A 26584-nucleotide genomic window follows, 5' to 3' on the forward strand; every position below is an offset into this window, starting at 1 on the left:
CCTGCACTGCGGGCAGATTCTTTACCATCTGAGCTACCAGGGAAGCCAGACTTGAGCCTAAATACCTTCCCTACCTTCTGTTAGCTATGTCACGTGAATAAGACTTTTAACCTTTTTAGGCCTTAGCTTAGAGTTAGTACATACCATGTGATGATGGTTTGGGAAATTATTGAAGATAATGAAGTTATAGTAGCTAGCAGAATACTTGGTGGGAGGCAAATGCTCAGAGCAATGTTAGCTCTTGTTACCATCACATTAATAAAAAAAGGAACCTCGCTAAGTTTGTCTTGAATCAGAAGACATCACAAAAGAGGTGGGTAAGAATTGAGGTAACACTAAATAAGACGAAAGTCGGAGATTCTCAGGAACAAAGTATTCCATCCACGTTAAAGAATGGCATCCTCTAAAGCATAGAATTGTGAGGAGCCTTTTCCTGAATTTTGTGAATCCATATTGCTGGAGCATAAAAAGATTCACAGGCAGTAAAGCTGGATGGATAACCAGAGGCCAGATCACGAAGGGCCTTGTCCTGAGAAAAGTGTTTTGAGTAACACTTCGAGTAACATTATCTTCCCACTGAGAAATGGGAAGATAATGATAAAGTTCTGTATTTATTTTTTCTTGTCTTAAATTTGCCTTATAATATGTTGTTTTGTTGTTTAGTTGCCAAGTCATGTCTGATTCTTTGCAACTTCATGGACTGTCAGGCTCCTCTGTCCTCCACTTTCTCCCATAGTTTGCTTCATGTTCACTGAGTCAATGATGCTATCTAACCATCTCATCTCCTGGCACCCCCTTATCCTCCTGTGCTCAAACTTTCCCAGCATCAGGGTTTTTTCCAATGAGTTGGCTCCTCCATCAGGTGGCCAGAATATCAGAGCTTCAGCTTTAGCATCAGTCCTTCCAATGAATATTCAGGGTTGATTTCCTTTAGGATTGACTGGTTTGATCTCCTGGCAGTCCAAGGGACTCTCAAGAGTATTCTCTGGCACCACAGATGGAAAGCATCAATTCTTTGCTGCTCAGCCTTCTTTATGATCCAACTCTTACATCTGTACATGACTACTGGAAAATCCATAGCCTTGACTATATGGACCTCTGTGGGCAATATGAATATGTACACATAATACATTATATAAGGCATTGTATATTAGTAGAGAGTAGTACATATAGATGGTGTGAGCATGAAATTCAGACAGTATACAAGTGTGTCCATAATAATTATTTTTGTGGCTGGTGTTTTCTGATTGGTTATGGCAGCCATACAGATTGACCATTACCTAGCCTTACCAGTTATTAAGGAGTTTTTATATCACTCCTTTGAGTCAGTATATCAGTGTTGGGCTGTGTACTCAAAATTCCATTATTGATCATGAGTCTGTGGACCACTGCTGTGGGATATGGCGAACCATCGGAGGGTTGGGGCAAGGGAGTGAAATGATTAGAATCATCACTGGGGCAGCATCCGTCAGGGCTCTTAGCATTGAGAAAGGTTAGAGGAAGAGCTGTCATCTCCACACTTACTGAGGTATAAGCACATAATTCAGAGTTGAGGCACAAACATCAGCTCTTTTGATGCAGGACTTCTGGAAGAAGAGGACATGATTGGTTTAACTTTTCAAGGGTTGATGCATAGAAAAGATACTGTTTAAATTTTGATAAACAACATTAAATCATAGCATATAATGATTTAGTTACGAAAGAAGAAGAAGAAGTGAAGTAGCTCAGTCGTGTCTGACTCTTTGCGACCCCATGGACTGTAGCCTACCAGGCTCCTCCGTCCATGGGATTCTCCAGGCAAGAGTACTGGAGTAGGTTGCCATTTCCTTCTCCAGGGGATCTTCCTAACCCAGGGATTGAACCCCGGTCTCCCGCATTGCAGGCAGACACTTTAACCTCTGAGCCACCGGGGAAGTGAGAGACAAAAATTGAAGACTTCTTTCAAAATATTCAGAGAAGAAAGGAAAAGTAGACATGTGGAAGAAAACACTGGCATTGTATTTAAATACTTTTAATAACTTGAATGGCACAGCCCCTGTACAGTAAGAACAGATGTCCAGTCCAGTCTTGGGCCCATATTCCATACCAGTCTTAGCTTATATCAACTCATCCTTGGCCTGGGGGAATAAGTAAATACATAAATACTTGAGGGTCTTAAAGCTTTGTTAATGATGATTAGCTTGTGCTGTATGCCCCTTTCCCATTTTAAAACCATTTATCTTTATCTTCTATTTTATAGTAGTTTTATTTGTTTTGACTGTGCTGGGTCTTCCTCTCTAGTTGCAGCAGGCAGGGCCTACTCACTAGTTGTGGTGTGTGGGCTTCTCTTACTGCAGAGCACAGGGTCTAGGGCATGCAGACCTCCATACTTGTGGTACATGGGCTCAGTAGTTGCAGTTGCCAGGCTCTAGAGAGAGCACAGGCTCAAGAGTTGTGGCACATGGGCTTAGCTGCATCAAGGCATATGGAATCTTCCCGGACCAAGGATCGAACCTGTCTCCCCTGCATTGGCAGGTGGATTCTTCATCACTAGTCACTAGTAGTGAAAGTGAAGTCCCTCAGTCGTGTCCGACTCTTTGCAACCCCATGGACCGTAGCCTACCAGGCCCCTCCGTCCATGGGATTTTCCAGGCAAGAGTACTGGAGTGAGTTGCCATTTCCTTCTCCAGAGCCACTAGGGAAGCCCTTAAATCTGTCTTCTTTAGTTATAAATTTGGTAATCCGAGGAGGAATTAGAAAAGAATCTCTTGTCAGTGTCTATGTAACCTTCATTTGTGACAAATGGAATTTAATTCTGATTTTATCAGCACAGTGACATGGCACTGGGAATGCCTTCCATTTGGGTAGATCGTCCCAGGGATTCTGGAGGTCTTCTGTGCTTTCAGTGGCACCTTTTCAATGTGGTTGTTGTTCTCTTCATTCCAGAACGATCACAGAACATCTTCTCACTCATCCTGGTTGAATCTTCTGAACATTCTCTTTGCACTTGCCATGGAATGATCAGTTTCATGTTACATAAGCTCCTAGCTTCTATCAGTGTGACTACATACTTTTGGCAACAGCCCTCCTTTGTCTAAACCAAAATGGGAGGAGTGATCAAGGAAAGGGAGGTTGCTTTCAGAGGTGAAAAGAGAGAGGCCAGAGGAGCTATATGGGGAAAGAAAGGAAAGAAGAAAAGAAAGAAAGTTAGGGAAATGGTTCAAGAGAAGAGGGAAGGTGGGACTATAAATTTGGGAGTAAAATCAGGATATCAGAGGAGAGTAGGAAGGAAGGAACTTTAGGCACAGCCTTTGGGGATCTGGAGAGAGATGAAGTAACCTAAACAAATGGATGAATACAGAGAACGAAGGGGGGGGGGCGCATTTTCTCTAGCAGAGGAGGTGGATGGTGAAGACCAGGAAGCAGCAGTGATGGAGCAGATGACCTTGTCTTTGATTCCCCATCGCAGACTGACGATGCATTCCCTCCTTCCCCATTTTCAGGGTGAGAGAGTGGTGAACGATGTAGCTTGGAGACAGATTGGGTCTTCACTGTCATACAGCCAAAGCCCTTTGCATGTGTTTGCCACTTCCTCTTAGGTTGAATCTTAGCAGATGGTAATGAAGTGTTGTCCTTCACATTTCTCCAAACTTAGTTTTTGATTCTTTGTGTCAAAGAATCAAACATAAGATCTTGATCTTGGTTCCCATTGTCCACCAGTTTACACTTATAAGCAAAAATTTAATTCAGACCTTTGAGTGGCTAGAGAAGATACAGGTGTTGGTGAAAGTAAAAGTTGGAGGCAAAAATCTCAGGAGATTGCTCCTGAGATGTTTTAGATGGATAACTTTATTAATTCTTAGAGTAAGGCCAAATTTCATTTACATCAGCATGCTGTGTTTCAGCAGGCATAAATAACTTTTTTCTTTGGCTGGTGAATGAGTTTTGAGCTGGTTTTGAGTTATTTTAAAAAAAAAAGGAATGTGAGGGAAGAAATCCTGTGTTAGCTCAGAGACAGCAGGAGGATCTCTGGGGTGAGGGGGGAGAGCAGTCCACAGACTTGCCGGTAGATACTCATTAAATGTTAATAGGAACCGCATGTGATGAGAAGCAGGCAACTCTGAATGTGTCTTGTAGCTGAATGTCTACAACTAGAAGTATGCGAATGAAGTCAAGGAGAGGCATTACAAAAATCATTTGTTAGGAAGTACAAGCGAGATTGTGTTCCCTTTAACGTACCTTGAAGAGCACACGCCCAACGTTTGTGACCTGGAAGCCCAGGAGAAGCCAGTGGCTGTCCAGCTCAGTGGCAAGCAGGAAGATGCTTAGAAAAGCAGTACTTCTTCTATCAGAATAAATTCCCAGGAAGGCTGAGAGCCCCTGACATGGTAAGTATGTAAAACCATGTAGCTGACATCAAGGCCTGCTGCCTCCTTGATTCAAGGCCTGTAACCTCCTTGAATCACTGGAGCGAGCCGTCCCTGGTGGGGGAGGCTGTCACTGGGTTCTCTGTCTTGACAGGTAGTTGTACCTGAGACACCCGAAACCGTCTGCACTCCCCTCTCTAGTCCTGGGTCACTGGAATGCAGGCACTGGGTTGTAGCGTTTATTCATAGCAGATTAAAAATACAAGTATCTGTGAGGCCTCACTTAGGAGGCTCTTAGAGGATTAATAAAATATTTATAGAATCACCTATATGGTTGCTTCATTTGTGAAATATTTGGCTCTCATCGCATCATAAATCCTCATTCAAGTGGCATCTCTGTTCTATGAAAGAAGTTCCATTCTACTGGAGAAGCAGAAGCAGATTCCTGCCATACTTTATATTAAAAATGAAAAGGACCCTGGTTTTTCTGTATACACGTATTCTCTTTTACTCACACACACTGCGAACACCCAACAAGCCAGTAAACAAAAAGGATAGAATGATCATTTTTTAGAAAGACTTGTCATGGATTCAGTGAATGACATTCATGTGAAAAATGTTCAGAAAAGATTCTGTTGTCACAATAAGAATTTCCTCTCTGCTTGTTTTACGTGACACCTGGAACCTGGAGACGCTTAAGCTGATCAAAGTAGAGTTTTTCCAGTAGTTAAAGACCATTAATGTAGTTTATGAAAAATTTAACCTTTGTCTTAAAAGTCTGTTGTGTCACTTATTGTTTATTATTTTGTATGCAGTCTCAGTAGATCATCTTGTATAGATTTCTGGATGTAAGGTCAAGATTTCAATTAATCCTTGGTTTTATGCTAAAGCTAGCAGTGTATCTGTGAGCAAGTGTTTATGGAGTGCCTGCAGTGTGCCTTGGAATTCAGCAAAGCCTGTCATGAGTCTTTGTACTTAACTCAACCCTAATAATGACTAATAATCCTAAGGATAATAGTAAAAGTCAAGTATGACCATCTACTTTCATAGCTGGGAAGGAGGCTCATTGTGGTCATTACAGCTAGTGAGGAAACAGCTTAGTGCTGGCTCTCAGACCTGTGACTTCACACTCTACACTGTATCTTATTTTATTTCTATATGATGTGATTTGTTTTCCTACTCCATTCTGCTTCCCCTTACTTCTATGGAGAGTGTATTTTAGGATTGTTAAAACTAGAGCGTATCCATTCTTTCCCGCACAGTCAATGATCCCTTCTGCTCTTTTACTGAATTTTCCCTCCATCGTAAGCTATCGTTCCTTTTAAACTGTGACTTCTGTGATACAGCATGGAGTTGGCCTCTTGTTCAGTGTTATTAACTTAAATATTTATTCAATGATTAAAAGTTTTGCCAGAAACCCATGTTAAAATGTTCTTGAAGGCTAAAAAATACTTACCTGGCACCAATCCATTCCATATATAATGGAAATATTTTTAGCCCATTTCCTTCCCTCTTCTTTCTCAAAACCCTTACAGCTAGGGATAATGGAGCAGGTAACTGTGGCCATAGGAAGTCTGTGTAGCCTGTGGTTTATGTAAATGAAAGATAACATGCCGGAATATATGTGTTTGCCATGATTTTTTTTTTCCTTTTTATTGTGGATAGATGCAGAAGCCTCAACTTTCCACTTGTCTTCCTTGTGATTAATGGGGATGACTTTGTTCTCTCCCGTGTAAGATCTAAAAACCAGCCTCCGTCTTCCCTGAGTGTCAGTGCAGCTGCTGTTTGCATGCTGTTTGCTTTGTTGCTATGTGTGTGGGAGCCTCGGGCCCAGGTCCCGAGTCCCCCTTCTCCTGCCCGCGTGTTGCCTGTGCTTCTATGGAGAATGGTAAATGTTCTTGGATCGGGGACTTTTACACATGGGTGTGCTCCTCCTTGTTGGCTTGGAGTGATCAAAGACCTCCATGTTTCACTTTGCCCAGAGCCTCGCGTCCCACCCCCTAAGTAGAGTAAAATCCACAGCAGAGCTTTACCCTCAAGCCACAGAAAACAAATCCAGCACCTGTGGCCTGAGAGAGTTACTTACAAAGGCCTGGAAACTCCCAGAATGTTGTTTATGAAGCACACTCTCAGTCAGGACTCTTAGCCGTTGCTATGTCTCTTGCTGCTTTTCTAGCTTCTTGTGAGCATCAGACCATTTTGCAGAGGGAGAGAGGCCTGCGTGTTCTATAACACAGTCACACCTGTCAGGACAAATTCTACCTCATGACACTAAATTCTGGCTAATAATCGGGAGAAGAAGGTAGTACATGCATACGCGTGTATTTTAGCTTCCATTTAACTCTCTAATTGTTTTTTTTTTTAATTACTTAAATAAGGATTTCTGCCCTGATTGGTGGTATTATTCACAAGAGACTGTGAGGTTTTTACACTTGCCTCGCCCGTGTGATGTGGAAGGAATGTGTTTTCTTTCTCCATCTCCCCGCTCAGCGGGGATGCTCGTACCAACACCAGGAAACTCCACAGAAGGACAGTGCATGTACTTGCTCCACGTTCCCCCTTGCTCTGGACTTGAGTTGCAGTACAGTTTCTAACCCTCATGTGTGCACTGAGTGATGGGGTAGCTAATGCAAATGAAGGCTTCCCTGGTGACTCAGTGATAAAGAAACCACCTGCCAATGCAGAAGGCGTGGGTTCAGTCCCTGGGTTGGGAAGATCCCCTGGAGAAGGAAATGACAATCCACTCTGATACTTGTAGCTGAAAAATTCCATAGACACAGGAGCCTAGTGGGTACAGTCCATGGGGTCGCAAAGAGGGGGATGCATCTTAGTGACCAAACAGCAGCAATGCAGGTGAAGGGCTTTTCTTTCCCCTTAGTGCTGGCACATAGTGAGTGCTTGGTGAGCAGTGGCCATTACTTTTCACTGAAGTCAAGTCCACATTCTACCTCTCTCTTTAATGCACATTTTGAGATCCTTTTAGTTAGATCTGAAAGGTCCATTCCTACCTTGGAAATTTGTTTCAGGAAATGTTGACTTGAAATTAGAATTTTACAACTTTCACATATAGTTAATGGATTGCCTTGATCTCCTTTTCCTAAATAATCTTACATTTCTAAGAGATTTCCATAAATAAGTTGGATGTCATGATGGTAGACGTACTGATGAGCCAGTTTTAGACAACAATGAACACTCTCTTCCCTATTTTAATATAAAATGAAAACCAAGAGATTTGTAAACATCCCCATACTGATTTTTGTTATTAGCAGTGAATGGAAAGTGCCCACAAAAGCTGATTTTCCAGCCTCTACTGGACCAGGGGCCTCTTCTGGGGAACCATTAGTTGCATCTTCTAATAAATAACATTTGATACATTAAATACTCATTTGAATGGATACTCTCTAAAGGAAATGAAGCTAACACAGTCCCTTGGCTTCTATGAACCTTTAATTTCTTGTACGTATTGTACAGTTTATAATGGTAGGGTTTTTTCCCTTTAGGGACAGATTACTTTTTCAGTAGTGTCTTTCTTAAACATATTTTTTAGTTTTTCGTTTTCTTGGCTGCACTGGGTCTTCGTTGCTGCCCGTGGACCTTCTCTAGCTGTGGCAGGGGTGGGTATTGGCAGGGGCTGCTCCTAGTGACAGTCATTGCAATGGCTCTCTTGTTGCGGAGCGTGGGCTCAGTAGCTGTGGCACATGGGCTTAGTTGCTTCACAGGATGTGGCATCTTCCTGGACCAGGGATTGAACCGGTGTCCCCTGCGTTTCAAGGTAGATTCTTAACCACTGGACCACTAGGAAAGCCCTCATTAGTGCCTTTTGACTCACCTTAAGGATTGAATCCAGGCCTCCAGCATTGCAGGCAGATTCTTTATTGTCTGAGCCACCAGGGAAGCTGACACTGTAGAGGGCACCAATAAATCACACTTAACTGTGTGCAAATGAAGACAGATTTCTCCCTGTCTCCCACCTGTGCGCCCTTTCCTGGATCAAGTACCAGAGCTATGGCCATCTAGAACCTCAGTACTAGAATTCATTTTTGGGTGGGGTGGCAGGTGGGGTGCAGCTCTGAAACAATAATGGGTAGGTGTGCAGAAAAATGGTAACATAGCAGATCTGTGGCGCTATCCTTAGAAAGGCCTGCGTACAAAATTTGTCCTTGGCTAGAAGAAAATGGCAACCCACTCCAGTACTCTTGCCTGGAGAATCCCAGGGACAGAGGAGCCTGGTGGGCTGCCGTCTATGGGGTCGCACAGAGTTGGACACGACTGAAGCAACTTAGCAGCAGCAGCATGTAGGAACTTGGGTTTGGGGGTGTTTCCACCATTCTATAATTGAGAGGCTTACTGTTCTAAGCTTCCCTGATAGTTGGTAAAGAATTCGCTTGCAATGAAGGAGACCCCAGTTCGATTTGGGTTGGGAAGGTCTTCTGGAGAAGGGATAGGCTACCCACTCCAGTATTCTTGGGCTTCCCTTGTGGCTCAGCTGGTAAAGAATCCGCCTGCAATGTAGGAGACCTGGGTTCGATCCCTGGGTTGGGAAGATTCCCTGGAGGAGGGAAAGGCTACCCACTCCAGTATTCTGGCCTGGAGAATTTCATGGACTGTATAGACCATGGGGTTACAAAGAGTCAAATATGACTGAGTAGCTTTCACTTTACTGTTCTAAACTGTTTATGCAAATAATAGTGGTTTATGCTGAACACTTACTTTCCTTCTGGAAGTCTGGAATTTGGAGTTTTGGTACATGCTCCACAAAGGGGGCCCATGTGACCAAACCCAGTGAAAATCCCAGCCACTAAGTTGCTAAGAAGCTTCACTTGTACACAGCACTTCCTATGTGTTGCCACAGTTCAGTGCTGGAGATTAAATGCATCTTGTGTGTCTCTGTGGGGCGAGGACTCTGAAGGATGCTCTTGGTTTCTTCTGGACTTTGCCCTATGCCCTTTTCCCTCTGCTGGCTTTGTGTCCTTTCACTATAATAAATCTTAGCTGTGAGCATGATTATGTGCTGAGTCCTGCGAGTCTTCCTGATCTTGGGGTTAGCATTGGGAACCCCCAGCACAGTCGTTAAAACCTAACTTGTGTAGGATTCCATACAAGGAGGAAGGCAGAAGGTATGCCTAAGGCTTTGCCTTATGGATCATAAGGATCTATATCATTTTCCTCCTAAGGACTTCTTCATTTTGGTGTTACACTCAGTAATGGTGTTTAGACTGTAGTATAATGAGGTGGGAACATCTGGCACATTCAGTTATCCATGTGAATTCATTCCTTGTTCCTTACTGCGTTGGAACTGAGGTGCAAAGGAGAGAAAGACAAAACACATTGTCTTGTCTTTTCCTCTTACACACATACATACATTTCCCCCGTTATCTCTTCTGCTAATAATCAGAAATCAGTACTAACTGGAATTCTCCTCATTGATGGAATACAGTGGCAGTTGCCCTTGATTTGGAAATCTGAGTTAGCAAAATAAAATAACAAAAATTACCTTCAATTAAGGTTAAATCTGGGGCTTATTATTGCCCTATTCTCCATCTTGGATGTGTATCTAGAATCTGCCTTTCCTTACTGCACAGAGAATTTGCTAGAGTTTTAAGTCTCTTTCTCCATTTGGAAGGCTTCTTTACTTGCTTACTCCTTGGGAAAGAACGAGGCAAAACAGAAGTGCTCCTGAGAAATAATCCCCCAGGAGAGCATCTGGGGAGAACGTACAAGACCAACAACTGGATTCAGTGGTGGCCACTGTCAACTGTGCCTGCCGCTGGAGGCCTGGGCTGGCTCTCCTCCGCTGGCAAGAGTTTACATACTCTTTGCCTTTTTGGTCTGGTTGGATAACCTCCATGCATTACTTCTGAGACAAGTGAACATGAGCAAATAGAGCGTGTAAATTTATAGACAGTGTCTATTTTAGACTTCGTGAAAATAGACACTTGAATCAGATGACGGATGAGATGACAGAAATCTTATTTCCTGCCTTGATAGGTGACTCTGTAAAAAGTAAAATGTGGTATGCAGTTCTCTCCATGAATAACAATTTTTCTTTATTAAAGTGACTTAATTCCTTGATGGTTTTTATTTAATACTACCTTATCGTCCTCAAACAAACATAAATAAAGAAAAGAGTCCTCCTGGTGATTTAGAGAATCAACAAAGAGTTGATTTTCTTAAAAGGAGGCTTCAACTGTTTTATTGCACAGTGGTTCATGGGGAGCAGTTCCGTAGTTATTAAACTTAGTACATTTCTAAGACAACCAAGTCATTCCTTTGATATTCTGTGGAACCATTACAGTCAGTGTTTAGAAGTAGCAACTGACAGTAGGTGTGAAATGTATTATAAGTGAAAGCTTTTAATTTTTTTAGTTTTTATGTAATACTTTATATTAAATGAAGTTCTAACAGTTATCTTTTTTAATTTTTATTTTATATTGGAGTATGGTTGATTTCCAGTGTTTATCAGTTTAAGGTGTACAGAAAAGTGATTCAGTTATCAGATCAGATCAGTCGCTCAGTTGTGTCCAACTCTTTGCAACCCCATGAATCACAGCACGCCAGGCCTCCCTGTCCATCACCAACTCCCAGAGTTCACTGAGACTCACGTTCATCGAGTCAGTGATGCCATCCAGCCATCTCATCCTCTGTCGTCCCCTCCTCCTCCTGCCCCCAATCCCTCCCAGCATCAGAGTCTTTTCCAATGAGTCAACTCTTCACATGAGGTGGCCAAAGTACTGGAGTTTCAGCTTTAGCATCATTCCTTCCAAAGAAATCCCAGGGCTGATCTCCTTCAGAATGGACTGGTTGGATCTCCTTGCAGTCCAAGGGCCTCTCAAGAGTCTTCTCCAACACCACAGTTCAAAAGCATCAATTCTTCAGTGCTCAGCTTCTTCACAGTCCAACTCTCACATCCATACATGACCACAGGAAAAACCATAGCCTTGACTAGACGAACCTTTGTTGGCAAAGTAATGTCTCTGCTTTTGAATATGCTATCTAGGTTGGTCATAACTTTCCTTCCAAGGAGTAAGCGTCTTTTAATTTCATGGCTGCAGTCACCATCTGTAGTGATTTTGGAGCCCAGAAAAATAAAGTCTGACACTGTTTCTGCTGTTTCCCCCATATTTCCCATGAAGTGGTGGGACCGGATGCCATGATCTTTGTTTTCTGAATGTTGAGCTTTAAGCCAACTTTTTCACTCTCCATATATCCATTCTTTTTTAGAATCTTTTTCATATAGGTTATTACAGAATTTTGAGCAGAGTTCCCTGTGCTATACAGTAGGTCCTTGTTGATGATCTGTTTTATATATAGTAGTGTGTATATGTTAATCCCAAATGCCTTATTTATCCCATTCTCCCACCTTTCCCCTTTGGTACCCATCAGTTTGTCTTTGAAGTCTGTGAGTGTGTTTCTGTTTTGTAAGTTCATTTTTATCATTTTTTTTTTAGATTTCACGTATGAGCGATATCATACAGCATTTTTCTTTCTCTTACTTCACTTAGTAGGATAATCTTCAGGTCCATCCATATTTCTGCAAATTTTAATGGCTGGGTAATATTACATTGTACGTATACACCACATCTTTTTTATCCATTTCTCTGTTGATGAACATTTAGGTTGCTTCCATGTCCTGGCAATTATTTGCAATTAAATAGTACTTCAGTGAACACTGAGGTGTATGTATCTTCTCAAATTATGGTTTTCTCTAGATATATGCCCAGGAGTGGGATTGCTGGATCATATGGTAGTTACAGTTTTAGTTTTTTTAAGAAACCTCCATACTGTTTTCAATAGTGGTTGTACCAATTTACGTTCCTACTAACAGTGTAGGAGGGTTCCCTTTAACCACACCCTCTCCAGCATTTATGGTTTGTAGAATTTTTGACGATGGCCATTCTGACTGGTGTGAAGTGTGATACCTCATTGTAGTTTTGATTTACATTTCTCTAATAATTAGTGACACTGAGCATCTTTTCATGCGTCTTTGGGCCATCTGTATGTCTTCTTGGGAGAAGTGTCTCTTTGAATCTTCTGCCAATTTTTTGATTGGGTTTTTTTTTTTTTTTTTAATATTAAGCTGAGTGAGCTGTTTGTATATTTTAGAGATTAACCCCATGTCAGTTGTATCATTTGCAAATGTTTTCTCCTATTCTGTGGGTTTTCTTTTTGTTTTGTTTATGGTTTCCTTTGCTGTGCAAAAGCTTTTAAATTTAATTAGGTCCCATCTGTTTATTTTTGCTTTTATTTTCATTAGGAGGTGGATCTAATAAGATATTGCTGCATTAATGTCAGAGAGGGTACTTCCTATGTACGCTTCTAAGAATTTTATAGTACCTGGCCTTACATTTAGTTCTATGATCCATTTTGAGTTTACGGTATGCTGTTAGAGAATGACGTATATGGTGTTAGAATGAAATTAAAAATTCTCTTTTACAAGTAGCTGGCCAGTTTTTCCAGCACCACTTATTGAAGAGACTGTGTCTTTTCTCCATTTTGTATAGTCTTACCTCTTTTGTTGTAGATTAATTGACCGTTCAGTTAAGTTCAGTCGCTCAGTCGTGTCCAACTCTTTATGACCCCATGAACTGCAGCACGCCAGGCCTCGCTGTCCATCACCAATTTCCGGAGTCCACCCAAACCCATCCATTGTGTCACTGATACCATCCAACCATGTCATCCTCTGTCATCCCCTCCTCCTCCTGCCTGAATCTTTCCCAGGATAAGGGTCTTTTCAAACGAATCAGCTCTCCGCATCAGGTTGCCAAAGGATAGGAGTTTCAGCTTCAACATCAGTCCCTCCAATGAACACCCAGGACTGATCTCCTTTAGGATGGACTGTTTGGATCTCCTTGCAGTCCAAGGGACTCTCAAGAGTCTTCTCCCAACACCACAGTTCAAAAGCATCAGTTCTTTGGCACTAAGCTTCCTTCACAGTCCAACTCTCACATCCATACATGACTACTGGAAAAACCATAGCCTTGACTAGACGAACCTTTGTTGGCAAAGTAATGTCTCTGCTTTTGAATATGCTATCTAGGTTGGTCATAACTTTCCTTCCAAGGAGCAAGTGTCTTTTAATTTCATGGCTGCAATCACCATCCACAGTGATTTTGGAGCCCAGAAAAATAAAGTCAACCACTGTTTCCCCATCTATTTCCCATGATGTGATGGGACCATGATGTGATGGGACCAAATGCCATGATCTATGTTTTCTGAATGTCGAGCTTTAAGCCAACTTTTTCACTCTCCTCTTTCACTTTCATCAAGAGGCTTTTGAGTTCCTCTTCACTTTCTGCCATAAGGGTGGTGTCATCTGCATATCTGAAGTTATTGATATTTCTCCCGGCAATCTTGATTCCAGCTTGTGCTTCCTCCAGCCCAGCGTTTCTCATGATGTACTCTGCATACAAGTTAAATAAGCAGGGAAACAATATCCAGCCTTGACATACTCCTTTTCCTCTTTGGAACCAGTCTGTTGTTCCATGTCCAGTTCTAACTGTTGCTTTCTGACCTGCATATAGGTTTCTCAAGAGGCAGGTCAGGTGGTCTGGTATTCCCATCTCTTTCAGAATTTTCCAGTTTATTGTGATCCATGCAGTCAAAGGCTTTGGCGTAGTCAATAAAGCAGAAATAGATGTTTTCTGGAACTCTCTTGCTTTTTTGAGGATCCAGTGGATATTAGCAATTTGATCTCTGGTTCCTCTGCCTTTTCTAAAACAAGCTTGAACATCTGGAAGCTCACAGTTCACGTATTGCTGAAGCCTGGCTTGGAGAATTTTGAGCATTACTTTACTAACGTGTGAGATGAGTGCAATTGTGCAGTAGTTTGAGCATTCTTTGGCATTGCCTTTCTTTGGGATTGGAATGAAAACTGACGTTTTCCAGTCCTGTGGCCACCGCTGAGTTTTCCAAATTTGCTGGCATATTGAGTCCTTCACTTTCACAGCATCTTTTAGGATTTGAAATAGCTGAACTGGAATTCCATCACCTCCACTAGCTTTGTTCATAGTGATGCTTCCTAAGGCTCACTTGACTTCACATTCCAGGATGCCTGGCTCTAGGTGAGTGTGAGTGATCACACCTTCATGATTATCTGGGTCATGAAGATCTTTTTTGTACAGTTCTTCTGTGTATTCTTGCTACCTCTTCTTAATATCTTCTGCTCCTGTTCAGTTCAGTTCAGTCATCTACAAGATGGTATCTCTTCCAGTATAAATCACTGAGCCAACAGGAGAATGTGGTTAACAACCTGGAACTCCAGAGCCAGATCAGATCAGATCAGATCAGTTGCTCAGTCATGTCCGACTCTTTGCAACCCCATGAACTGCAGCACGCCAGGCCTCCCTGTCCATCACCAACTCCCGGAGTTCACTCAGACTCACGTCCATCGAGTCAGTGATGCCATCCAGCCATCTCATCCTCTGTCGTCCCCTTCTCCTCCTGCCCCCAATCCCTCCTAGCATCAGAGTCTTTTCCAATGAGTCAACTCTTCGCATGAGTTAATTCTGCTCCTGTTAGGTCCATACCATTTCTGTATTGACTGTAGGTGCATCAATTTATTTCTGGACTTTCTGTTCTATTCCATTGATTTATATTTTTGTCCTTGTGCTAGTACCATACATTGCTCTGATGACTGTATCTTTGTATCAATAGTATAGTCTGAAGTCAGGGAACCTTATTCCTCTAACTCCCTTTTTTCTTTCTTAGGATTACTTTGACTATTTGGGGTCTTTTCTGTTTCTGTACAAATTTTAAATTTTTTTCAATAAAATTAGAAATGAAAGCCTTTTATATTTTACAGTTTAGACTAGCTAAAAAGGTATTCTGTAATATTTCCTTTTTTAAAAAAAAATACATTTCATGTTAATTCACCCACATATATTTTCTATGCTTTTTTACTCCCCATCCTGTGTATTTTAGTTTTAGCACACAACCAGAGTTCCATAGTAAGAATTTAATTGATATATTCAAAATTGACTACCGCAGCCTCTACTTTCATATACCTAGGTATTAATTTTCTCTTTGCCTTTTTAGTTTTACCAAATCTTTCTATAGTTTTGTGTCCTCCTCTTCTCTACCCAGTCAGCTCATACTGATATTCCTAAAACCGTGGCCAGAATTCAGTTACTTACTGTTGCAATCAAATCACTTTAAATGTTCTGATATTCAGTTTTAACATTGAGTAATTCACTGTTGGCCACAAGTGGAAATCATTTCTAGTCTGTCACGTTTTAAATGTATATTCATATTCTGTGTATGCATTTTTGAGCTCCCTTTCTAATACTTAGTTTCTTATTCCCAAATTTCTTTCCCCCTGCCCCCAGCTTACTTTCCTATGACAGTCACGCTTTCTGTATCGTCATTTCCTTTTGCATTTTAGGAAATTTACTTTTTTGTCCCTAATCCTGTAAATAATCCAGTAAATAAAATGATGTTGGAAGCATAGAACCAACCAAGAACTCAAAATATTTTGAGAAAAATGAAGTCTTTACTTGTGTTAGAAAATATACTTGTATTTCTTAAGTGCATAATATATAACTTGTGGATATCTGCTTTTGCACATGACTGCCTAACGAGATATTGGACAAGTTAGGTTTTGGACTCGTACTGTTTTCAGATATCTAGTAAGCATCCATCTAAAGAAAATTAGATGGGTTTACAGAAATTACAAGTGATCAGTTGTCAACAGAAATGAATCGGTATAAAGCCAAAGTCATTTGCTTAAAATGTGTGAGGTGCCACCATGGTTGCTATAGGGATATAAAGATGAGTACTGTGGAGCCTTTCTACTCAAGGGCCTGGCTACACTGCAAGTTGTTATTCAGTCGCAAAGTCGTGTCCAACCTCTTTGTGACCCAATGGACTGCAGCATGCCAGGCTTCCCTGTCCTTCACTATCTTCCAGAGTTTGCTCAAACTCCTGTCCATTGAGTCAGTGATGCCATCCAACCATCTTATCCTCTGTCACCCCTTCTCCTCTTGCCCTCAATCTTTTCCAGCATCAGGGTCTTTTCAATGAGTTGGCTCTTTGCATCAGGTGGCCAAAGTTTTGGAGCTTCAGCTTCAACATCAGTCCTTCCATTGAATGTTCATGGTTGATTTCCCGCAGGATTGACTGATCTCCTTGCTGTCCAAGGGACTCTCAGGAGTCTTTGCCAGCACCACAGTTTGAAAGCATCAGTTCTTCAATGCTCAACATTCTTTATGGTTCAACTCTCACATCAATACATAACTACTGGAAAAATCATAGCTTTGACTATATGGACCTTTGTCAACATAGTGATGTCTCTGCTTTTTAATACACTGTCTAGGTTTGTCATGGGCATCCTTGGTGGCTCAGACAGTAAAGAATCTGCCTGCAGTGCAGGAGACCTGGGTTCAATCCCTGGTGAAGATCCCTAGTGAAGAATATGGCAACCTGCTCCAGTATTCTTGCGGAGAATCCCATGCACAGAGGAGTCTGGTGGACCACAGTTGATGGGCCTCAAAGAGTTGGACATAACTGAGCAACTAAGACACACACACACTAGGTTTATCTAACTTTTTGCCCAAGGAGCAAGCACCTTTTAATTTCACAGCTGTGGTCACCATCTGTAATGATTTTAGAGCCCAAGAAAATAAAATCTGCCACTGTTTTCATTTCTCTTCCCCCATCTATTTGCCATGAAGTGATGGGATTGATTGCCATGATCTTAGTTTTCTGAAATTGCATGTAACCAATATAATGGAATGTGGTAAAAATAAAAATCGTATGAAAAGCAGGTGGGAATTCTGGGTAGAGCATAGAATTTATGATAGAAGTAATATTTGGAAAGAGGGCCTTGGCTGATAGTGGGCCTCTAGAAAATTGATGCCAGCCTTCCAAGTGGAAGAGACTGTAGACAAAATTGCAGTGTGGTGAGAAAGCATAGTGTGTGCACTGATGGTTGATTGGTCCAGTTTCCAGTGACAGAGTGTGCACTAAAGAAGCAAGACTTAAAAGCTAGATGAGAGCAGTTCTTAAATACTAGCATGAAGAATCTATGCTTAAGTCATTTCGCGGGGGGAGCTGTTGAAGTGTAGTTTGGAGAGAAAAGTTGTAATGTGACCAGAGATGTACTTTAGGAGATGCAACTTGACATCAGAATGTAGTCAAAATATAAGTGAGATGAAAAGAGTAAATGGGAAGAATGAGGAATGGTTAAAATAATCCAGTTAGGAAGTAATGTGGGACATCACTAAGCTTAAGAGAATAGGTATAAAGAGACAGGTATGTGGCTGGACAACAAAGTTATCCAAGCCTGGATTTCAGTTTGGAGAGAACAATGGGAAGAGAAAACAGGCCCTGATGGAGGCTGGCGTAGGGGTGGCAAACAGGAGTGCCTTCTGTTTTGGTGCACTTCTGGACTCAGATCACTGACTAGCATCCCAGCTCCAGAAATTGCTAGCTTTATGACTTTAGGCAAGTTAATGAACTTTGATGTGCCTCAATTTCCCCCTCTTAAAGTGGGTCTGGTAATAGTACTTCAAACCTGATTTGAGTGTAGATGAACATAACACATGTATGTTTCCTAGAGGCCTCTTCGGCTCGTTGTAAGTGCTCAAAAAAGTATAGGCGTTACTATTTTTCTTTAACCCTCAGAGCCCTTTGTTGTCTTCATGGGTTGCTAGGTCATGTCTGACTCATTGCGACCTCATCAACTGCACACCACCAGCATGCCAGGCTCCTCTGTTGTCCACGATCTACCAGAGTTTGCTCAAATTCATGACCATTGAGTCAGTGACGCTATCTAACTGTCTCATCCTTGGCCGCCCCCTTTTCCTTTGCCTTGAATTTTTCCAGGCATCGGGGTCTTTTCTAATGAGTTGGCTCAGAGCCCTAGCAGGTAGCTATTTTTGTCCATTTCATATATGAGGAAGACAAGCTCAGAGACTACAGTTGACCCTTGAACAGCACAGGTTTGAACTCTGTGTGTCCCACTTAGATTCAGATATTTTTCATTAGTAAATACAACAGTCTACATATTCCAGAATTTGTTGAATCCTCGGATATGGAGCCACAGATGAGGAATCAATTCTCGTATGTGGAGGACTAGCTGTAAGCTATATGCTGATTTTTGACTGTTCAGAGGGTCAATAATAACCCCACATTGTTCAAGGGTCAGCTATGTATTATTTAAGCAAACTCAGAGCCTGAAAATAGCATTTTCAGTTGCCTCCATGCCTTAGTGTATTTCAGATTTTGTTTTGTTTTCAGGATTCAGATAACAGTTTTTCTTGAGCGACTGGGTCTAGAGGCAGAATCCCTAAAGAAACCCTCAGATGTAATATTTTTCTCAGGAAAGTGATAAAGCAGGTTAGAGATGAAAGATGGCAGGATTGATGGGAAGGTGGATGAGGATTCAGGAATTAATAAGTATAGTCATTTTCAGCAGACAAAATGAAGAAAGAATGTGCGTGCACACACATCTCTAACTGTAGTGGTTTGTCATTTCTGTGTCTAATATTAAACTGACTAATTTAATTCATGTCTTCACTCTGTAGGCAAATACATAACATCAGCCATGACACTGTTACATTTGCCTTCTAGTCCTTTGTATGCCAGGATTTAAAACTGATCCTGAAAATGTCCAACATAAATGTAATGCCATTGCCAAAAGCATTTTCCAAATGCAGTAGATAATTTTCTGGTACTTTCAGAGAAAAAAAAAAAGCATATTAATATGGCTAAAGCTGCCATTCTTAACTTTTTCTCACCCCCAGCACACTGGTAATGAAGCCACCTCCCTGCACCAGTGGTCTTAGAGAATGACTTCACATTTGTGTTGGACATCTTCTTGATGGCCAGCAGGGGAGTCCAGTCCAGGGGAAAATGGCTTCCAGGTAGGGCTAGTCTGGGATTGAAAAGACTCCCAATTGAGCGGAATCTACTCACACCCAGCGCATGGCAGTACAGTACAGTCGGTGTTCTCTGTCCTGACTCGAGTCCTTACACCAGCATAAAAGAAAAGGACAGTATTGTGAGAAAAGCCCTAGACTGGCTCAGAGGAGCTGGACAGAGTCTCTCAAGTCAGCTCCTCACACTCTGGCTTCCTGATCTTGGGCAAGATACTTGTTAATTTTCTCTTCTGTAAAATTAAAAAGTGGCATTAGATGACCTCTAAATTGCCTCCCAACCCCTGCATTCATAATACTAATGAATTCATTCAGTATTGATTGATCCTGGCAGTTGGGATAATAAAGTACAATAATCTTGTGATAAAGAGATACACGTGACATAGAAATATAAGCAGATCGCTGAAGGGGCAGGTAATTCTTGTTGGGAGTGGGGAGAAGGAAGGAAAAGGGTAGGATAGGAAATATCGTATAGGTTAATTTCAGCTGGACCTTGAAGGATGGAAATGTGTCAGAAGCAGAGGGTTCAGAAGCAGGTGAGATTTTGCTGAACTTGGTGTTCATGGTAAGAAGATCTTTGCAGTTGGAGTTCAGAGGTCCTGGCAGGAGATGATGTAGGAGGGGTGGATTGGGCCTATATCGTGCGTGTGTGCTAAGTCACTTCAGTTGTGTCCGACACTGTGCGGCCCTATGGACTGCAGCCTGCCAGGTGCTCCTCTGCCCATGGGATTCTCCAGGCAAGAATACGAGAGTGGGTTGCCATTGCCTCCTCCAGGGGATCTTCCCGACCCAGGGATCGAACCTGCGTTGCTTATGTCTCCTGCCTTGGCAGGCAGGTTCTTTACCACTAGCACTTGAAGGGATTTCAGGTGTCACGTAAGGGAATTTTTTACTCTCTGCATAATAGGAAGCCGCTGAAGGTTTGCCAGGAAGGGGAATGAAATATTCTGAGTCTCAGTTTTTGGAAACTTGACGAAAGTCTGTAAAGAGTGGATTAAAGTGAGCAAGGAAATACGATTTGTTTTCTTAATGGCTGTCTTCATCTGTTACCTTACACCCAGGTACCTCTGGGCGTTTACATTGATCCCTCCAGCACTGTCTCCCTTTCTGTAACCATCATTAACTTCACAAACTCAAGAAAATACTGTTTGTGCGCCTCTTCTCTGAGGTGACACCAAGATCTTATCTCCCCTAAGTGCACATCGGCTCCCCGTATCCCCAGCCAAGCAGAGTGGCTGTACCATTAGCAATGTGTTTTTTTTTTGTTTTTTTTTAAAGGCAAGAAAATCCAGTGTTAAAAGAAAAAGGAAATTAATGATTTAGAAATGTACTTTCCAAAAAAGAAAAAAAATAAAAGAAATCTAGTTTACTCAGTATCCATAGGTAGCTTAGTTTTTTTTTTAAAAAGGTCAGGAAAAATTTAATCCCTTAGTGGTTGTCACAGTGATGTCAGTCTTAACTGCTATTAACTGATGTAACCCTTAACTTTGGCTTAACACACTAAAAGCAAAGAACATTGTATGGCGTTTTCATATTTGATCGCAGCACCTGCTTGATTGACTCTGCATTGACTGAACCCAGGACAGACGCTAAGATCAATTTTAGGGGATCACAGGGAGTCCCTAGGGGTTTGCTTGGGATCCCTGAGGCCCCTGGGTCAGGCCATCAACTCTGGCTTTCATGTTTTTCCTTTTTCTCCGCTGCAACCTTTTTTCCACCCTTTTTAGTGAATACACCAGAAGGTCCTGTCTGTGCATGCGTGTATGCTTCCGCCAAATAGCTTTATCGTCAGTGCTGTGGGCCCTCCTTTGCACGCTCGTGGCTTTCGTAAGGCAGATTTGATGCAAGCTTTCTGCACACCCAGCTTTCTACACACCTATCCTTCAGATGGCTCTGTCACTTAAGCTTGCCAGTTGTCAGCTACCCTGGTGTCATTTAAATGGAGGCGTTTTGAATGTTTCTCATTTCACAATGTTTTAAGACACTCATTAAATGACAGTCATCTTAGGAAACCAGCTGTTTCTTCCCGTTCTCATGCAAACATTTGTTCACCTGATAATTTTCAGAATCACAGATTTCTGGTTAAAAACAAATTCTTCCAAATTATTTGTAGTTGGCTCAATATGGCTTACAGTTTTAAATTTAATGATACTCAGACTGTCCTGTTTTCTGTGTAAATTAGAGCAGATACAGTCACCCTGAGGCAGTAAGGGGGACTAAACTAATTTCACTGATGTAATCATTGTTAAACAATTTCCAATGCAACTTTGGAAACAGTATTTGTGAGCCTGTTTAATGATGTTTAAAAATGCATCAATGAAATTGGCTTAGCCTGTGGCCTTTATTACAGTCTCTCTTCTCAGTTACACAGATTCCATGTTTTATGTCTGGACTGATTATAAGTAACCACCCCCCCCCGCCCCGCCCAAAAAAAAATTATCCTAGCTGAAGAGTATAGCTTATCCCTAACCCATGGAACTTGATTTCGAATTGAAAAATCTTGGAAAGTAATTCAAGAGCACCACATCAGCTGTGGTACTGATAGGAAATGCATTCAGGAGGTTGGGCTGGCATTTCTATTTCTGTTTTCACCTTTTCTTTTCTTTTACTTCCACCGCTCTTCACCTTCCACTTACCCCCAGTGCCATCATGAATTCACTATAAATTCCAAGCCATCTGCCTTGAAATATAGCAGAAAACATTAAATATGTTTTTACTAATGATCTGCTAAAATCACAATTCAAGCTCTGTGCTGAAGCCATTTTTTTCCCCCCCCGTTTCAGAAGCAGTATTTAAGTGATGACATGCAGTAATTTGTTCATTCTTCTGTCAGTATAATTTACAAGGCAGTGGCAGATAAACATAGCAATACAAGATTCATTTACGGTGACACAATGGCAGATACACAGAGCAGAACCCTGCCTATGAGATAAAGTGGACTGAGTGACTTATGCAGTAATTAGGGGATAATTGTCATTAACCTCACAAACAGTAGTTTACCCATATTGTTTAAAAGGCTCCAGGATGCGTAATGACAAGGTAATCTGTCAAAGCGCTAGGGGGAAATATTAATAAGATTTGTGCAAGCCTGGATAGAAAATATGCAGAAAGCGGCCACATTAAGCTAATTGGTGGATGAATATACACTTGTAAAAGTGCTTCTAATGGCACGTTTGCTGCTCTCCAAATGACTACCGTTAATGTGGAGAAGTGGGCTGCTTCGAAAGTCAGGACTGCTGGGACAAGAGGGTATTAAGGCATGCAGACGCAGTTATTACCTTGTGCTCCGTAATGCATGCTTCCCCCTCCTCTGTTTTGGAATTCTGAGTTTGGCGTTACAGTACCATATGTTGATTATTTACTCTGATGATTGCATTTTTTGATCTCCTATTTCTTCAGTCAGCCGCCGACCCCCAATCACCTCTGTTTTGTGGCCAAATAAAATGTCTAATAGCTACACTGATCGCTTAGAAATACATAGAAACGCAAATTGATAACGCATATGTAGATTGATAATTACACACACACGTGTGGGGGTGCCTTTTATAGGAACACATTTAATCGGAGCAATCAAAGGAAAGTATATCCATCAACAGCCTCGTGTATGTGTTACAAGTAATAATGTGTTGTTCCCTGATGAATGCTAAAGCAGGAAATTAATCTTTGTGTTCTACTGCCATTCTTACACTCAGAGAAGAACAAAGTTAAATCTCCCAATACATCTCTCTGTTCAATCACACACTCCATCCTCCACGTGTTGTATGGAATACTGCTTAGTGAATGTTCAGTTCTTTTCTCCCCCTGCTCCCCCACATCCTAATGAATATGTTAAAGTTCCTTAGGGTTGTTCAATCAGCTTCAGTTGTGGAGCGATTCAAAGTATAATATGTGAGCTAGAATCAGCCTTTCAAGCTTTGGAAGCTGGGATATGAGTACTGAGGATCTTGGTTGTACAGACAAACTTCATACAAAGATTGAAGGTTGTGACCTTGAATTCATTCCAAGGTTTTGACCCTTACCTAATGTGGAAAATCATCCTCATCGTGAAAAAAAAAAAAAAGTGTTTTCTTTTGCACCCATTTTTGCTGTTTATCAGACATTATAGGAAAGCCCATCAGGAAATGCCAGGGTCTCTCTGGTTTGTGTTTAGATACGTAAAACCTCAGCACAGACCCCTGGGTAGACGGAAGCTTTCTACAAGCTTGGTGGCAGAACATTGGTTATGGAAAGAAAAGTAAACTAGAAGATGTAAAGCTCCAAGCAAAAATGTTAGCACGGGCTCTGGTGAGTGGTGTTTACTGCCAGGCAAGCAGATTTATAGCTGTCCAAGGACTCAGGTTTTATCTTTATGTCTGAAGGGAGAAGAAAACAAGACCACTTGCAGGGCCCATCCTTCTCCTTCCTCCTGTTTCTAGTGTTTTCTCTGAGGATTTCAAACTGTTCCTTTGCTGTCCTGAACCATAAAATGACTTACCCCCTAGCATCTCATGGTGATCATCTCCAAAAGAGTAACTTGTGTCGATTTAAAAGGTTTAATTGAGGCAAGAGTCTTATATACAGATACTGCTGTTTCTGAGAACTCCAGAGATCATAGGAGAACCACAGATACTTATTTATATAGCTTGATGGAGATATAACATATTTATTTTGGAATGGCTGAGCCTCGTGTTTTACAGGATTTCCACAGACTCTATTGATATAATGATATGGGGGCTTCGAAGGAACAGTTTCCCTATACAAGCGAAGTTTTCACTTGAACAGATCATTACATTGAGCAGGAGTAAAAGGTGATCCAGAAGAATTACTGCCTCTAATCATATTACTGATAAAGCATCAAGGGAGGCATGCAGATTATGGAACCATACAGGAACTCATGGGGGCATATTTTCAGTCATAAACACGTATGTTCTGAAAATAAGTTGTAGATACACAAGTTGGTTGAGAGGAAAAATTTTAGCCTAAGATTGGAAACATTTTAATTGAAATGTCTTATATGTCCAGATTCTAGGTATAAATAGTCAGATAAGGGAATCTGACTTTTTTTTAGTAAGGCTTAGAAAGTTAGTGGGGCTTCCCTGCTGGCTCGGTGAAGAATCTCCCTGCCAGTGCAGGAAACCCAGGTTTGATCCCTGGGTCGGAAAGATTCCCTGCAGAAGAAAACGGCAACCCACTCCAGTATTCTTGTCAGGGAAATCCCTTGGAGAGTGGAGCCTGGTGGGCTACAGTCCATAGGGTTGCAAAAGAGTTGGACACAACAGCAGCTAAACACCACCAAGAATAGTAGGACTCTTACTTACATATAAGGAAACGAAACTAGGTACTGGTTACTTCATAGTCACACAGCTGATCATTGGCAAAACGAAGACTCGAACTCAGGTGTCATTTGCTTATGTTCTTTATTTTCCTCTGAGGCTGAATATGAGGAAGTTGTACTAAGCATAACCAAAAACTGAAATTTTAATATCCAAATTCTCTTTTAGCCTCTAAGTTCAGAGTTAAATACTCTGTGCTTAAAGATGCATGGGTAATTTTATATTATAGGTTGATCTTCTAGGAATAAAGATCTGCTGGATTTGAGTTTTCCTATTTTGAAACTTAAATGATTCTTAAGATGCCATTGTTAATTATTAAAATGTATTGTGTCTTAATTTAAAAGTTTCTCAAATTTGATTTACAGTGGAGTTAGGTAATTTGAAAAATAACTTTGGACTCTTTGAAGTGCAGTTCTAGATACTGTGGAAAGTAATTTACACCTCTGAAAATTCTGTAGATGGCAAAGCAAGGCTTTATTTATTTGCAAACAAATACCCACAGAAGAAATGCATGGACCTGGTTTAAAGCCAGACAAACTAAAATTCCTGGGTACAGGGAAGAAATCCTGACAGGCCTTTAACAGAGCTTAGCTGGAGTTTCTGTGATTAAATATGTTGTAACCCTGGAGTGATCTATCATAATCACAGATTTTAAAATAAAATTGCTGTACAGACGGTTATTGAGGAGAAAAGCAATCATCCTCTACGAATTATATGTTCTCATCTGGTCCATAATCAAGAACATTCTGTAACAAAGTAAATTTTTATATCAAAAAAGTCAAACAATATACTTTAAAAAAAAATCAGAAGAGCCGTTTAAAACCAATCCCTTGGTATTTTGATTCCTCTTGGTTTGAAAAGTGGTCATTTTGGGAGGGTGTATTGTTCAATTTCTCAATAATTTGTTTCTTCTTCTAAAAGATACCTTCTTCACTGAAAAGTAGCTTCAAATAAGGATCAGAAACAGAAATGGTAGGGATTTATCTCTTGAAAAATCTACCAGAGCCATACCTAAAAATCACATAAAATTACCATGTTGTCTTTTCCTTCTGCTCCCAACTGCAGTCAGGGGCCATTTCCTTCAGACTTCCAGTTTCATCCAAGGAGATGAATTCCTTAATTCTGTACTTTTTTTTTTTTTTTTTCAAGTAATTTGATATGCCTTTCCTTAGTATACTACCAATTCTTCATGATTGAACATTTTTCATCTTATAAGACGACTGATTTATAATGAGATTCGTGCAGTAACCTGAGGATGGTAGTCTCTCTACAGGTACACGTTTGTGTACATGCACATGTATGTGATAAGTAGCTCTTAAAGTTAATCCCTAATGTGCAAATGGTATTTATAGAGAACAGACCTGTGTTAGCAAGGACTAATAAGAGTCTCACCTTGACAGAAAATTCTTTAAGGCAAAGTTTTTTGAGAGCTCTGTCATTCTAACCAGTGGTGGATATTCCTATAGAGTTCATTTCTCCTTTGGGGGAAAAAGGAGGAATTGGAAAGATACTTCAGACAGGTCCTTTATAATCCACGCACAATGAATTTAGCACCAGCTTCTATAATCACAGCCAGCCAATATATACATAGCTCTGATGTCTGTGCACACATTTCATGACATCAATGGGCTTGGGTTGATGAGGAAAGCATATTTGTTTCCCAGAAGGGATAAATGTGCATGAATGTTAGCAAAGTCCAGTCTTGATTTTTCTTTGCAAGTTTTCATTTCTTTTTGTACCACACCCTGTTGATTCTTTGTCATGGAACCCTTCTGTCCTGGGGAGGGGCAGAAGAAGCAAGAATGGACTGGTCAACATTGTATTTAAAAGCTAAAATGATGCTCTTGAGAAATTCTGCAAAACACAAATTTCCAAATGTTGGAAATCGGGTAGTTTTTATTACCCAAAACGAATTTGATTTTCTTTTCTTATCAAGTCTAATTTGAACCATTTGGTGCAATCATGGTATAAATGAGCATGCCTCACTCTGCCTACAGATATTACAGTTGTTTCAACTGGCCTGGAAATACTAGCCTGAAACACTGGAAAAGCT

General features: G+C 41.1%; 1 protein-coding gene and 1 long non-coding RNA gene across 27 annotated transcripts in view; one reads left to right on the forward strand and one right to left on the reverse strand.

Annotated features, from left to right (window-relative positions):
• BNC2 (basonuclin zinc finger protein 2) overlaps positions 1-26584 on the forward strand; it is a 485666-nt gene that overhangs the window by 422428 nt on the left and 36654 nt on the right. The gene's annotated exons all lie outside the window — the stretch shown is intronic.
• LOC147366863 (uncharacterized) overlaps positions 1-26584 on the reverse strand; it is a 153480-nt gene that overhangs the window by 18246 nt on the left and 108650 nt on the right. The window contains exon 3 of one of the 4 annotated variants that reach the window (XR_015169509.1): positions 142-8106. The exons of 2 other annotated variants lie outside the window; for them this stretch is intronic. This is a non-coding gene — a long non-coding RNA (uncharacterized LOC147366863). Of the gene's footprint in view, positions 1-141; positions 8107-23523; positions 26309-26584 lie in introns of those variants that run through there. One more of the 4 variants, XR_015169505.1, reaches the window with a different exon arrangement.

The sequence above is a fragment of the Bos grunniens genome, chromosome 8 (assembly GCF_055505025.1).
Source record: "Bos grunniens cultivar Pamir isolate PY7600 chromosome 8, Bosgru_T2T1.0, whole genome shotgun sequence".
Lineage (NCBI taxonomy): Eukaryota > Metazoa > Chordata > Mammalia > Artiodactyla > Bovidae > Bos > Bos grunniens.